This window comes from Lathamus discolor, chromosome 2 (assembly GCF_037157495.1).
Source record: "Lathamus discolor isolate bLatDis1 chromosome 2, bLatDis1.hap1, whole genome shotgun sequence".
Taxonomy (NCBI): domain Eukaryota; kingdom Metazoa; phylum Chordata; class Aves; order Psittaciformes; family Psittacidae; genus Lathamus; species Lathamus discolor.
In genome coordinates, this window is record NC_088885.1 from 95,312,435 (window position 1) to 95,328,641 (window position 16,207).

General features: G+C 41.6%; 1 long non-coding RNA gene across 3 annotated transcripts in view; it reads right to left on the bottom strand.

Moving 5' to 3' along the window:
• Nucleotides 1-10,304: 10,304 nt before the first annotated feature.
• The window catches only part of LOC136009310 (uncharacterized), a 6,632-nt gene continuing 729 nt past the window's right edge, over nucleotides 10,305-16,207 (bottom strand). The window contains exons 2-4 of one of the 3 annotated variants that reach the window (XR_010610486.1): nucleotides 12,863-13,002; nucleotides 10,975-11,070; nucleotides 10,305-10,599 (exon numbers count right to left, since the gene is read on the bottom strand). This is a non-coding gene — a long non-coding RNA (uncharacterized LOC136009310). Of the gene's footprint in view, nucleotides 10,600-10,700; nucleotides 11,071-12,862; nucleotides 13,006-16,207 lie in introns of all 3 variants that reach the window. The other 2 variants (XR_010610488.1, XR_010610487.1) reach the window with 2 other exon arrangements.

A 16,207-nucleotide genomic window follows, 5' to 3' on the forward strand; every position in this document is an offset into this window, starting at 1 on the left:
ATCCTCTTCATTCTTCATGCACAATATGTATTATGTGACTTGAGGATAAACTGCTTTAATAAATCCCATTATTCTGAAGAACAATAAAAATAACAAGTCGGTGGCACTGAAATAATGATAAATAGCACTTTTTAATTTTTTATGCTCTTAGAATCTCATTCTTGCACTTCTGAATCAACTCTAGTTTCCACTGCTAGCAGACTAGGGCAGCACTACCTATGCTGGTTTTGTCAAAGAAAATTATGTTATTGAACATCACTATCTGTTAAATTTCAAATCTTATTTAGGCAATTAGTGCAATCCTTAGTACCTCTGAACATGCATCTATGAATAGTGAATTCACATAAATGAACAGTGCATGTAAAACACACCCCTGGCTCCTGAAACAAAGAGGACCCTATTCAGGGAGATGTTATTTGAAGATAAGACCAACACTCTGGCATCATGCCTCTCCCCCCAGTGCCATGAAACCAGTCTTCTGCAACAGCTTTGATGGTTGTGGGTCCCTGAGTTCCTGGAGGTTGGTGGGTTGGAGGACAGTATTTTTTTTCTTACAGGTAGACAGAAAACTCCAAAGACAACATGAGAACTAAATACATTTGAAATGGTCTTCACAGTGATTGCAGTCATTGTTATTAAAGTTGTGAACCCACAATAAGCCTGATTTTGCCCATCTATACGTTTGTAGGTTTTACAAACCAAATAAACCAGTGAAATCAGCAAGTTCAGCTTAGGGCCAAGACAAACATTTTAACCCAAGGTTCAAAAGTTGAACATCCTCTCACATTACAAGAAAAGGAAAGACTGAAAGAAAAGTGAATAATCAAGGCACAAAGAACAATCCACCAATCCCCAATTCCTTCTGTAACAGATATTGAACAAAAATATTGAATATAATTATTTAATATTAATATTTTCCAAATAGACTCTAAATGAACATGAAGTAAGAGAATCAGAAGAGAAAGAAGTCAGAAAAAGAATGCTATGAAATCACTCTTTTCACCCTGAACAAATTAATGATGACTGACAACAGGTGTTTTACTACATACTGTGTTTTCACAAGCCTGGGCTGTAGACGGAAATGTAGAGAATGAAAACATCCTTCTCCTGATGTCCATAAAAGCACTGCCATCAGCTTCAACGTAATCTGAGTCTTTTGTGCTCTACATTGGCCAGCTTGGTTTAGTGCCTTAACACAAGCTGGAGGGGCCCTCTTTGCATCCTGTCTTCTCCAACACTGTACCTTCCAGCAAAGATCCCCCTACTACTCCTGGTCTCAGATTAATTAGACCCTGTCCCATATGCTTATCAAGGCCCCAAGGGCACTTACAGGCTTTAATAGCCCCAGCTGGGTGCCACACCTCCACTCTTCCTCCCCTCCCTATCCACAGTCCCATTTCTGCTCAGCCTGGGACCATCAGTCCCTGTAAGAGCTATGCTATAGGTATGCCTGTCTCCAAGTCCATCACAGCCATACCTGACCATGCACTCTGCTGGGCTGGACCGTAACCCATGGACTTATTTCCCAGCTTGACCTCAGACCTGCCACCTCACTGCAGAGATCTGTCTGGTGGTCACTGGACTGGGTAGGACCCTGGCTGCTGCCACCAGACCTGGTCCTGCTTTACCAACTTATATTCCATGGACTTGCCTCACTACCAAGTATTCTCAGTTGACCCCCGCTGCCACCTTTGAGCCTGCCCTGTTCCTCTCACTCAGGATGGATGGGACATAGTCCTGGCTGGTAAGTCCTGCCTAGCTAGCTGGTGTTACCTGCCTGATGAACCAACCACCTGTGGCTCATGGTGGTGAACCTGTCCCACATTGTCTTAAGGCATTCCTCAGCCCCAAAAATTCACAGGAGGGCCCTCTGCAGCCCAGTCCACTGATTTCAAGTGAGGTCACCAAGTATCAGGAGGCTGAAGAACTGGCTGATGTTGCTTCCAGAGGTGGCCAGCCCACATGGGTACAGGGGTCCCAAGTAAGTAGCTGTCCTTCACGTAAGGCAATCACAAACAAAGAAAGCATACATTAAAACTGGGTGTGGGAACATGAGAAAGTCAGAAGGAAGCTCTTCTAAGACTTTTTTTTACTATTCCAGTTATTAACGACTCTGGCCTAGGACTTTTCTGTGGGTTTTGTCTTATAGTATTGCAACAATTTAACAGTAATTCACCTCCCGTTACTGCACCTGCTTGTACGGTTTAAATTAAAACCAGAAACACTGCAAATCCCACTTCACAATGCCTTTCAGTGTTCAAAACTCTGAATTAAAGGCCTTCATTGTTTAGGAGGATTATATCACTGCCTTCACTGTCTTCAAAGAAATACAAATCTTCACTCACTTTTCTATTGATCCCTGTTGATCAGATTAACTTTGTTTTGGATTCCTACTGAAACAAAAGACAAATAGAAATATGTGGGACACTTACATGTACAGTTCTGTTTGGTTCACAATTCTATTACCTGTTACAAGGATGATTATTTGTTAGGCAAAGAAAGAATAAAGGAATTACTGTAAATTATGTTCACTAAATATCAACACTTTAAGCAATTACAAAATCATGAAATATTACAGAATGGCACATAATTACAGTTAATTCCACAATTAAGAATATCTCTTTTATTTAGCAGTACTTGTTATTTCATAAATAAGTAGGATTAAGAAAGGTCAGAGAACACTTCCATTTCAACACTGCAAAACCCATTTAAAGCCGTCCCTGCTCCCCCCTCTATGTACTTTACATTCAGTGTCCTTGCTTTTTGTTACTTTGTAACAAGTGACAAAGGATCTTAATCTTGGAATGGGCCAAGGGGCTCTCCTGGGACATCACAAGCCAAGAAAGCTGAATCATAGTAGCCTGGCCAGACAAAAGCTCTTCAGCTAGGAAATACCCTTACTTGTGTACTCAGACAAATAATCCTCAGAAGTATAATACATGATAATAACTGGTGGCTCTGCTTTCTCACACTGGTATCCTGCACATTTATATGCAAGTCTACTTCTTATATGTCCCCTGGAGCAGGCCATTGAAGCACCAGCCAGGTTGGAAAGCCAGTTAGCTACCTGGATGATGATCATTCCTCAGGTCTCTCGCCTTTCTCCCTCCTCCCCACTCTTTCCTGGACACAGAAATGGCTTTCTGAAAGATAGCAAAGTGCTTGTGAGATCCCTGTAGCTTACTCATATGGCTTGTTTGCTATATCAGACAGCATCTTATTAGCTATCACAGCTATATATAAGCTGTACTATACACCCATAAGAGACAGAAGCATCGGTGCTGTTACGCAGTGCATTCTGATGAGAATTTAAAGCTGTGAAATAAATGTACCTGTAATCAATCTGTAGACAAATTACTGCAGCGTACATTTCAGCCACATATTTTATAGGCTGCCACAGATGCCCCTGTAACACGGGAAAGGATCTTAACTCCACTCTTACATTGCTATGAGTTCAACTACTATAAAATCCTTGGTTGGAAAGGATCTCTGGAGGCCATCTAGTTCCACATTCCTCTCAAAGCAAGTTGAACTATGTCAGAATCCTCTGGGCCTTGTCCAGTTCATTTTTGTTATCTTAAAGGACAGTGAGTCCATAGTCTGTCTGGACACTTTTGGCCTACTTTTCTTTTGTGGGCCAGTCCCCTTCTCCTCTTTTTTTATATAGCTAATCATAATTTCCCATATAGCAGCCTGTGTCTTCTGCTTCTTATCCTGACACTCTAAAAGGAGTGTTTCCATATTGATTACACACTTTATCAAAAAGTGTGTGAAGGTAGCAATAAGATCTATCCATTACACAGTTTTTCTTGGCTTAACAAGCACAATTCTCCCAGTCTCCTCATCATCTGCTCTAGGCTTTTAATCATCTTGGTAGCCCTCCAAAACACAGACTGCAGCATGTCAATACCTATTTTGCACTGGGAAGCTCAAAAATGGACAGAGTCCTTCATATGGAGTCTCACAGGTGCTAAATAGAAAAGAATCATAGAATCATGCAACCATTCAGGTTGGAAAAGACCCTAAAGATTGTCTAGTCCAACCATTAACACCACCAAGTCCACCACTAAACCGCATCCCTAAGCTCCACATCTACACATCCCTTAAATACCTCCAGGGATGGTGACTCAGCTACTTCCCTGTGCAGCCTGTTCCCCAGTGCTTGACAGTCCTTTCAGTGAATAACTTTTTCTAAACCTTCCCTGGCTCAATTTGAGGTCATTTCCTCTTGTCCCATCACTTGTTCTGTGGGAAAAGACACTGACACCCACCTTATTAATAGTCACTTCCTTCCTACTGGCTACACTCATCACTGTCCAGTATGCAGCTGGTCTTCTTCACTGAAAATGCTGCTCACTGTTGGTTCCTGTTCACTCTGTTATCTACTGGGGCCCTCAGATTCTTTTTCACAAAGCTGCTTTTCAACCAGTTGATACCAAGCCTGAGTGAAAAGAGGATATCCTCCCAGACCAAGGCCAGGACTCTACATTCACCTTTACTGAACCTCATGAGATTCCTGCTGAACTCCAGGTGTCTGCAACGTATCGACATCCTTCTGAATAACAGCCTGCCCTCCAGTTACAGAGCCTCTTCCACCCAATGTGCAAACCTCCTAAGGGTACACACTGTCTTAGCTCCTAAGCTAAACTGCTGAAAGACCCCACTAGTAACTTTCCCCCAACAGGATGTTGTTCACTTCTCAGGGTCAGGTCCTGAACTGAAAAGTGGCCCCTGAAATGTCTTCATCTACCTCTCCATGTCCTTGACTGCATCCCCACTTGTCCCATGTATGTGTCCAGCTGGCTGAAGTCATCCTTCAGGTGGTATTAAACGCTTTTTTATTTTCTTTCTTACCTTTATTCTTCCATTTCTACTTTTGCCAACTAAAGCTAAACAGTAGTGATAATATAACAAAGTGTTCATAGAATCGTAGAATCATAGAATAGTTAGGGTTGGAAAGGACCTCAAGATCATCTAGTTCCACCCCCCCTGCCATGGACAGGGACACCTCTCACTAAACCATCCAACACAAGGCTTCATCCAACCTGGCCTTGAACACTGCCAGGGATGGAGCACTCACAACCTCCCTGGGCAACCGATTCCAGTGTCTCACCACCCTAACAGGAAAGAATTTCTTCCTTATATCCAATCTAAACTTCCCCTGTTTCAGTTTTAACCCATTACCCCTTGTCCTGTCACTACAGTCCCTGACAAAGAGTCCCTCCCCAGCATCCCTATAGGCCCCCTTCAGGTACTGGAAAGCTGTTATTAGGTCTCCACGCAGCCTTCTCTTCTCCAGGCTGAACAGCCCCAACTTCCTCAGCCTGTCTTCATACGGGAGGTGCTCCAGTCCCCTGATCATCCTCGTGGCCCTCCTCTGGACTTGTTCCAGCAGTTCCATGTCCTTTTTATGTTGAGGACACCAGAACTGCACACAATACTCCAGGTCAATTTGTGTGTTAATTAATTCCCTTACTATTACGGCAACAGTGCAAGTACTACATGCACAGAAGCAAGAAGTCCAGTTAAACACATGTTCACCAGTACTCTTTTCTAACACTGTGAGCAGTCAGATAACAAACTATAAAGCTACTTGGTATCACCTCTGGCTGAAGGTCAGTTTGTATCGACAGGCCACCATTTTTCCCCAAAACATATTCATATTAATAAGCAACTGTTAGGAACACGAAGGCAAACAAAACCAGAAATGCTTTTCAATTTTACATACATACATGCTCTTTCAAGTGTAAGTTTTAGTGGTGTGGAAAGGGTAGCTGAATTATTCACAAAACTGTAGTTACATGAGAGGTCACCTGAGTCTCTAATTGCTTGAACTTATAATTTTTAAGCAGAATAGGCACATCAGTGAAAAATGGATGGTTTCTTTTTATTGTTGCTTAGGCTTCAGGGTCTCGGATGGAGTGGGCATTATATAAGCGTGCAGAAAGATAACCCCATCTCTGAAATCTTTATCAACTACCAAGTACAGTTAAACACAAAGAATATAGGGATGCTGCTTTTAACGAAAACAACTTTAAGATCAAGATTGGTTTTAATGTAGGGTCACTCACAGAGCTGAAAAGACTGAGCCAAGGGAAATGAACAATAGCAACATTCAGTGGAACTGAGATGTCAGAGGTTCTTGACCACACTCTTCTTTCCATCAAATGCTCCAGTTTCTTATAGAGAAGTCCTTCTTATACCTGTAGAGCTTATCGTAGATTAAGAGAGTGCATAAACTTGTGACAATGTAAAAAATCCACACCAAGCATATTTGTAAGGTGGAAATTTTTTGTATTAACACAGAAGTTTATTCAGCCATGCAGTAGCACTGAATTATGGGGAAACTTCCCAACAGGTCCGAGGATGGACTCATGAAGTGAGGATTAGTCAGAGCACCAATCAATATCTGAAAAGATTATTTAATTTGAACTAAATGAACTGGTATTCATCACTATATGAAACAGCAAGTAGTTTAGACCAAGTAAATAATGTGAAGTAGAAGGAAATTGCAAAGAGCAGACTTTGTAAGGATTGCAAGATTATTGTGAATTACGCTGGCAGTATCTACTACATCAAAGCAACTGCACCAAGACTGCTTCTGCAAGGCATTAGAATTATTAAGGTTCGTATAGAAATGTTTATGGCAACAGTGTTCTGGGTTAGTGCAATTACAGCCGTGATGCCATCACAGTATGAACTACTGCAAATGCTTGCACTTGTTGGCCTGAGACAAGGCAAGAGAGAGAAAAAATACCTGTGAACTACTGAATGAACATGTTGTTGTCTAACTCTCTGACCCTCGAGGAAAAGCTGGGGAAAGAAATAGAAGATGAAACAGAAAAGCAAATATTTCCGTCCACATTATCAGTCTAGTTCTGCAGGATATAGCCTTTAATTTTCCTTGCCTTCAAAGCATCATCTCAGCTTAGATTTGTTTTGTATCTGTCTTTGAGTATCCCATGCCATTCAAAAAGCATGTAAGTGTTAAATATTTGAGCTTATAGACATAGATGATCAGAATAAAAAGCTTCAATTCAGGCTCCACTACCTATACTTATTGATAGCCTTTTTAACTTGAGGGTGCAGAATATATTTGGTACACAGTTCCTTGCATGTTTTCTCTTTGTGTGTAGTAATTAATCCCAGAAAGCTTCCAGCTGCCAAACTGAGGGTCTTAATTTGGGCCTGTTGTGTTTATAAATGCTCATAACTCCTTACTGTTCTTAATAATGTCTGTAAGTCTCTGAACATCATGACTTAGACTTCTAAAATTTATCTTGTCTATGAGCAATGCAAAACATATGAGGAAACAGTAGAATACACATGGGGGAAAAAAGAAAACTATAGCTATCCATAGTGTATAAAATGTCTTGTAAATTGAAGCAGTCTATGTTAAGTCTGTTAAGTCTTCATGCAGTTATGCATGAAGAATTAACAGTGGATTTGATATTATCAATACTATTTGAGTGTTCACAGCCCCAGGCAAAATCCTAAAAATTGCTATCTTTGTCAGTGAAGTATCATGCATAAGTAAAATGAAACATATTGAGATGTGGAACAGCAGTTTGAGAAGGGGGGAAGAACTGCAGTGAATCAATAAACTCAGTGCTACTTGTGGAGTACGATGACGCGGCTGGTGATTGCACACTAAGTTCCACTCATTGCTACAGTGATTTAAGTACCACAAAGACCCAGTCTTAAAAAAATTTAAGAAGTCTAGTTTCCTGTTTCTTACAGCATCTGGACCAAAAATTCAGTGGAGGACATGATTAACTCTTAAGAAATGTTAAGAAAAGCTCCATTATTAGTCCACCAAACGATATTTGTTCTAAGCACCACCTATGAAGGATTTTCTCATAATATTGTGTTTCAGCAGAAATGTTTTCATTCAAATTATTATTATTATTAAAAATCCAATTTACTTCTGGTTTCACTGTTACCCTGATGCAATGGTTTCAATGGACTAGTGCTGTTTGATACAGGCCAAGCTCAAACTGTGTTGCCATTCAAATATACTCCTGTGTTATTAGAAAGAACAAATACAAGAGAGAGATGGGCCTCGTTGACTTTAGCATATTAATGTAGAGGAAAGAAGCAAAAGGGGAAGCTAATTACAATTCAGTAAGCCTAAAGTAAAGTAAAAAATATATATAAGTGTGTAAATGCATAAAAACATATAGGCTGGCTTGAGCGCCCATCTGTTCAAAGGCAAAAAATCTTTCCCAGGTCCATATTAGGCATTAAAAAGATAGCAACAGTTTACACCTGTCCTTAAAATGTGATCCAAACTATTTTATTAAAAAGTTGTATTGGATAAAACAAAAAGTCATCATTAAAATGCAGCACACATCAATGGATACTTGACAATTACATTAGCAAAAAGAGTGACTATATAAGAAGAAAAGAAAGCAAAGAAAGAAAATACATCAACTTCTACTAATGCTGAAGTGTTAGAAGAAAGATGTAGGAGGTACAGAAGGACATTGTAAATTATACTGTTTATAGAATATTAAAAAGAATCTGAGGAGCTTTTGTGAGGAATTTTAATTCAACAACTTCCAGTCTAATACTTATTTAATAGTTTGTCCTACCATAACTACATGATTGAAATTAAACAGCTGTGCTTTATCGGTCATAATACAGTGGAAATGCATGCATCTTCCAAAGGAGGTAAGAATAAAAACACACAGACAAATACGCTCTGTTAATATATGTATTTAGTTACCAGAATTAATGGAGTAAACTACGTTATGTAAATGTGCTGTGGCAACTGCACTCATAACTTCAAGAAAAGCAAGGGCCCTCAAGAATTAAAACGCCAGTCCTACAGATCTATAACTCCCATAATATCCTAAAGCCATTACAAACATTTCAATGGAGTTGCCAGTGGATTCTAATAATCCGGTGTGAAAATGACACAGAGTAGAGGAAACCAACGTATTTATGTGCCTCTGAACAGTGAGATATTGTGACAAGTTTGCTGTAGGTTCTGAAAATGACTGCAGTCTCAGCTTTGAATGTCTTAAACATTTTTAATATAATTGTGAGGTCTGAGATTTTCCGAAGTCAATAGGCCATTCTCGCTCTAACGCATCCGAGGCTACTGTTAGGTTCTGGACCTGGAAGTGCAAGAGAGACATCAGACTCAAACATTTCCGGCACCAAGAAGCAGGAGTTAGGTGAGGGTAAACTGCCACAGTGCCAGCAGCTTGTGCGACCTTTGCATAAAGCTGCTTCTCTTCAGCAGACTCCAAGAATCATGCGGGTAGGGGAGAAATAAAAAATACATCTAAATGAGGACTCTCTTCCCGAGGGCTTTCTCCGCGCAGCCCCACGACACGAGCCCCCCTTGCGCTGGCGCGTAGCTGCGCAAGCTGTCTTGCAGCTGGCTGAGGACTTGAGCCGGCCCGTCTGCAACAAAGTCAACTGCAGTGGAAACTGCAGCGAGCCCATCTTAATTCCCAAAGTCGACGTCGGAAGCGCTGCAGGAGCGGGCGGCTGCGCGAAACCCGGCACCAGGAGTCCCGGGGGCTGCGAGTGCCGCACATCAGCTGGGAAACCGGCGGGTCATCTCCTGACTGGCCGCGGGGGTTGAAGGGGGAGAATTCCCTGCCGAGCAGGCGGGTTCGGTGTTTGGAAGCGTGGGTACATCTCCAGCTATGTGTATCCGATGCGTCTGTGCACCCAGGGGCTCATTAGTGGTGCTGCAGGTCTGCCCGAGTGGGAACTTAAGTGCCACCTATTAAGGTCCCCCAAACACGGCTTTGGCTCGAACTGATGCCTCAATATCCGTGAAACTCAGTTTTAAGCTTGCTTCTCCTTCTACCCTCCCTGCCCACGGCTTAAGTATACACACTCTTCCCTTTCCCCCTTGCTGATGCTTCGCAAGCAGAAATGTTTGGTAGGTTCTTACCTACCAAATGAAAGTAAGGAAGAAATGCCCCCTTCCTTTTTGGCATACCCTGATCACCTTCGCCACCTCCAAAGACGTGTTAATGCCTGTTCCGTACTCTTGACAGTGATCTGCCTGGTGCCACAGCATCACTGCGGGGTGGGGATAGGGAGGTCCAGGCCTCGCCGATGTCCTCGTTATGTTCGGGGAAGGGAGGAGAGCGAGCCGAAAGTTCTGGGTCCGAGCGACACATAGCCGCACAGTGGTACCTTCGAGAGGTACCTTCGAGAGTTCCCAGCTCAGAATAAAAAAAAAAAAAAAAAAAAAAAAAAAAAAAGGGAAAATAAATAAATAAAATACCCAAAGTAAAATTTTAAAAAAGGATTTTTTTTTTTACTTAGTGTTTCTGCGGTTGAATACATCAAGGAGAACTTCCCATTACTGCATTAAAAAATAGCTTTTTTTTTTTTTTTTTTTTTAGGCAGCTAATCCTAGAGCTGTGGTGCTTGCAGACGATTCTCCTGACAAGTATTGCAGCTCAGCACTGTGTGTGCGCCTTGTGTCTTGGAGACAAACAATGAGGTAGCTGGAAAACTTGGGAACCGAGGAGAAAGGTCAAGGGTAGAGTCTGGTCAGTTTTTGTTGCCTTGGCCGAAGAAACATAAATAATCAGAGGACAGCCATTAGTTGCACTGTCCATAAGGCTGCGGGGAAAGGAAGAAAGTAAAAACAATTAAAATCAAAGAAAGAAGATGACGGGTTTGCAGCCTGACGCTCCCCGCTTTGACACCTTCCTGACCAGGACCTCTTCCATGCACGACGCTGCGCGGAGGGACAGCAGCCCTGGGGAGCAGCTTCGGGAGTGGCGGCTGCCCGGCGGTGCGCGGTGCGCGGAGCGGCACGTATCCTCTCTCCCTGCCGCAGCCGGGCGGCCTCATCGCCGCTTCCGAGTCGCTCCGGCACCGCCGTTTCTCGTCGAAATTTACCCTGCAGAGCTTCCCGTGTCCTGTGTCTCCGCCCCTGACACCCCACCCTCCGCTCCCGCCGCGCGGTGCGGCGCGGTGGGGCGCGTTACTTACGCGAGTCGGTGGCGGCCGGAGACTCGCTGCAGGGAGGCAAAGGGACGCGGTGGATGGGAGCCCTGATCGCGGTGGGCTCAGTGTACCCACCGATGGCTGTCAGAACCAAAGAGTTAAAATATAAAACCATAAAATGTTTTTTTTTTTAAATATTAATGTTCTTATAACGGAAGTTCTTATCAGTGGGTTGCACTGTACTTGGCAAACAAGCCGTTTTACCTTTTAAACAAATAATTCATTAGGTAATTAAATTCAAGTGAGATTACTCTAATTAAATATACACTGCTGTTGAATCATAATTTCTATGTGGCCTACTTCAAGATGAACGATCTCTTATTCCTGACAAAAAAAAAAAAAAAAAAAAGAAAAAAAAGCTTTAAAAGAATTCCCCAGTGACTGGAATAATAGATTTATACACCACCGTACAGAGGTCATTTCAAGAAAGAAGAGACACCAAACACAACATAAAGGGACTTTTCATGTCTGGAGATACTAGAATTTCAGGTTTTATTGCCACGAGTTCTATTAAAAGACTTTGTGGAACCTAGGAGGAAATCAAAATTATCTTTCAAAAGGCGATAAGTTATATAAATATGTGCACAAACAGAAATGTGTCTCTGAAGGTATTAGTTCTGCATAATTTCAGATGAGTAGCTACTAGGCCTCAAAGGAAACAGTGCATCTTGAAATGCTCTGAAGGCTTATGCTGGCCAAAAATAAGGCAGGAGTTTAGCAAAATTAGAAGTAACTTTGTAGCCAACGATGTGCTGTATGTCCTGGTTCCCTTTAATAGCATTAGGCGTTCAAACCATAAAGACTAATCTGGAGAGTAGAAGTTCCTGCTCTCTGCTTTGATCTCCTTCCTCTTGGCTGTTTAAAGCTGACAGTTTGGCTGAATGGCATTCACTGCTTTCATTTGTAAGACATGAGTTTCCTAGTGTTCCAGAGCTAGCAGCTACACCTGTACTGCAGGAATTTACATTGCATTGCTCCAGGATGGCATTGATTTGGGACGGGTGAAATACAAACACAAACTAATTAAAAACTGCATAATGCAGCCCTACAGGAACAAGACAGAAAAACAAATAAATACAACTGCAGCTGGCACGGCAATTGTGCCTCTGCCCCCGAGCAACAGTCTGGTGACATAAAATTGTAAACCTTAAAAATCTCACATAATTGCTGTTGATCATTTTTGGAGACAAAATGGAAATTATTTTGTTAATTAAGTTCAGATCCATAAAATATTCATAGATAGATTGATAGACGGACAGACAGATAAATGCAGAGAGAGGCAGATGATTCATTCTATAGATGTGTGAGCTTGTTCCTATAGGCCCGTGTGCACAGCTTTAACAATTCATTTGCAAAAGCGCTATGTCAGAGAGCATCTGTGTATTCTCATTGCTATCAGAAATAAACGTAAGTTGCAACTGAGGTGGACTGGTAAAGGATAAATAAAAAGTCACCGCAAGGCTATCAAGGGGGAAAAAATCCATTTCTCTTAATTTAATAAAACAAAAAAAAAAAAAAAAAAAAAGAGAGAGAGAGAAAGAGGGACATGACCATAATTTCTTTTTCAAATGCTCTTTCTGTCCCTGAATAAAATAATCTTCGTAAACATCTTATTAGCTGTTAACTTGAGTACAGTCAAACTCTGTATCTGCTCAGGCTTTAATTCCTTCTTGTGTTATGGATGTATGCATGTTCACGTTTAGGGAATCAACCAGGTATACCTGATTTCAACTTTGTGTTTATTTGGACAAGCCAACCCATTCGTTTGCACGGTCAGAGGTCTGAAGCCTGCTGTTGCTGTGAAATAAATTTGGAAAGAGAGAGTAAGATTTTTATTTTCATTTTTATTTTTTTAATATATATATGTATTTACCTTGTTTTAACAGAAATGTTCCTCGGTTCGACGTGAAGGGGAGGAGGGGGGAATCTGGTGCTCCACAGCTACATCACCTCTCCGCCTATAATTGTTTGACACATGCCCTGTTGTCACAAAGTGGGGTTGTTTCCCAGACCCTGCTGGAAAAAAGGTGCAAAGTAATAATGAGTGTTTAACAAGGCTCATAAATCAGGGCTGATGAGAAGAGCTCAGGACGGACGGGCGCACGGAGGCGACGGGGCCTGGACGCGGGTGGCCGGCGGGAGGATACAAGCGCCAAGGTCCTGCACCCCCAAAAAAGTACGTGTCGTCAAATGAAACACGGCCCGATGCCACATCAGATATAATACACTTAATGAAAACTCAGCCAACTGATCCAAATAGTCGACAGTCAGTGAATAATTAGAACCTAGGCGAGATATATTAAATTAATGGATTCAGTCCCGCACAGATGTATCATTAAATTGTATAGGATTGATACTTAACATGGTAGGGTTATTTTAAACTTACACATTAAAAAAAAGACAGGGAAGAGGGAGAGAAAAAAAAAAACACCAAAAAAAACAAAACAGTGAAACTACCTGCTGAGAACAGCCAGAAAATTAGCAGCATACGGATAATCTATTTTTTGTCACTTCCCTCCACTCCATCCCCCGCACATTCTTTCCACAGGAAAGAAAATTGAAACAGACTATTAACTGGAGAGCTCATCTTAAATTTCGTCGTCTGTTACCGGTGCGAGCTGAAAATCAGGAGAGGATTTGCAAAAGAAGTCGTTACCAGGATGTCTCAAAGCAGTTACTGAATTAGATGAAAACTTTGCTTCCCAAGCTACAAACAAGGTGCTTTAGTCATTAAGCTGCCCTTTCTTTCGGTAGATCTTTTTATCAATGCTGCATAACCCCCGAATCTGACTAGCAGGTCCATACGCGCGTGTTTGCGTGCAGGGGCGCCGTGCAAACGCGCGTATCTCCGTGGCAATTACACGGATGAACCGTAGACTAGTAAATACGTGAACTCCACTCTCAGCCTGTGCTCTGCTTAGTATCCCATTCTCCCCATAGTTAGGTGTCTCCTTTCAACATCTTTGTCATCTTCATCTGAAGAAATTTTCAGCGGTTTATCACTGCCATCTCCAGCCCTGCACATTTGCAGCAGGTTATCACAATTGCCAGTCCCCCCTGGCTGATGTGTTGTGCTGATTACCATCAGTGCCCTCAGATATTTGATGCGGATTCCCAGCACTGCAATATCCACTCTTAGGACATCTGGAGCAGATCAAAATCACTGACTTCATTTTTTTTAGTAGAGTCAGTGTTAAAGCTTCACATATCCACTTCGCAGACAGACCCTTCAGTCAGCTCCCGCAGAACCAGCCTTCAGTTAAAATTCGGCCAAGCAGCGACCCCTATGTCTGGATTTGCATTTCTTATCGGACCCCTATCTAAACTGATTTGTTAATAATAAAGAGAAAATCTCTTGGCGGTGGACGCATTGCCCTAAGAAAACTGTACGGATTAGCAAACTCATTCTCAAAGAAAGGAGGAGTTGATACGTCCAATGATCTTTGAATTATAGGAGCTTGGCCATTTAGGTTGATTTACTTTAAACAGTATACAATTTATTTTAAGCGATTACCTTAGGTATAATCACGTTATACCCGGCGCTGCTATAGATTCCTCTCCCTCCTGTTTTAAGATGTGCGTCCGCTTTCCATCGGGAAGATGCCTCTGCTTTTCACCCTGAGCCCAAACTCTTTTTTACTATGTGACTGTTTATCTTCTTTTAAAGCGTCATTCATCTAATGAGCTGGCATCGCACTCCTTTTTGTTAGGTTTTTCCGAAAGTTAAGGAGGTATTCGAGCAACTAAAGCTCAGGGGGGAAAAGGGAAAAAAAAAAAAAAAAAAAAAAAGGAGTAAAAATATTTTTTCCCTGCCTTATGGTTAAAATTACCTTAAAAAAAATTACAACACTAGTTTGTCCCATCTCTTAACAATTTCAAGCTAATTTATGGATAATGGGTCTGATCACACCAACCTTTTTGACTGTTTGGGTCTTGGGTTTAAGGAAAGATTTTCCTGGTGCTTCTGGCAGCTGCTGCTGATGTTTGTAATTTTCCGTACAGTTTCTTTCTTTTCGCACTTTTGTTATTAAGCTCCTGCTATAGGTCTTGTATGGGGGAAATAAACCCAGAATCTCCCAGACCTTCACTAAACTGATTTTCAAGCTAAGTAGCTTAGTGTAGCAGCTCTGGTCCGAGCTTACTTGCACAAGGGTGTGTGTGTGTGTGTGAATGTGTAAATTAAAAGGGGCTTTGAAAGGTTGCCTACTGAAGTGACTTAATAAACCATCAGAAAAATGGGCAATGTCCAACGCAGAAGCAGGAATCGCGTGGTAAGGGATTGGCATTTACTGATCAGAACTGTGCATAATTAATGGCGTTCACAGGACCCTGCTCATCCTTGCACCGGGAACTTTGCAGATGAGGAACAAAGCTCTCCTCCCAGTCTTGCAACTTTGCCCCTCCTCGGTGGCTTTTCTCTTTTCTTTTCTTTTCTTTTCTTTTCTTTTCTTTTCTTTTCTTTTCTTTTCTTTTCTTTTCTTTTCTTTTCTTTTCTTTTCTTTTCTTTTCTTTTCTTTTCTTTTCTTTTTTTTTCTTTTTTCTTGTTTTCTTTTTTCTTTTCTTTTCTTTTTTCTTTTCTTTTTTCTTTTATTTTTTATTTTCTCTTCTCTTTTTTCTTTTTCATTTTCTCTTTTCTTTTCTTTTCTCTTCTCTTTTTTTCTCTTTCTCCTTTCCTTTCCTTTCCTTTCCTTTCCTTTCCTTTCCTTTCCTTTCCTTTCCTTTCCTTTCCTTTCCTTTCCTTTCCTTTCCTTTCCTTTCCTTTCCTTTCCTTTCCTTTCCTTTCCTTTCCTTTCTTCTTCCTATTCACCCCCCCCCTTTTTTTATTCCTTCCTCCTTCTCTCCCCCCCTTCAAATCACCATTGCAGGTAACGTGCACTTTGCATTTATTTGTTCTATTTCCTTACAAGGTGAAGAATAACAAAGTTCGCCCTGAAAAGGTGCTGGGCAGATAGAAAAGCAAGTGAGAGTTTTCTTTTTTTTCTTTTTTTTTTCCCTTTCTTTCTTTCCTTTCTTCCCCCTCCCTCCCTCAGCCGATCTGAGCGGGATGGGGGAGGGGATGAATCACATTTCTTAAGCTTCCAAGTGGAAACCTTTTCTGGATACACATTCCATCCAGATCTAAAGCGCTAAGAAGATTTCGGCAGCGTCGATGCCTTATCCCACCTTTATTTACCTGCAGCCCCTGTAATGTGACACTTCCATTCGCAAAACACCGCAG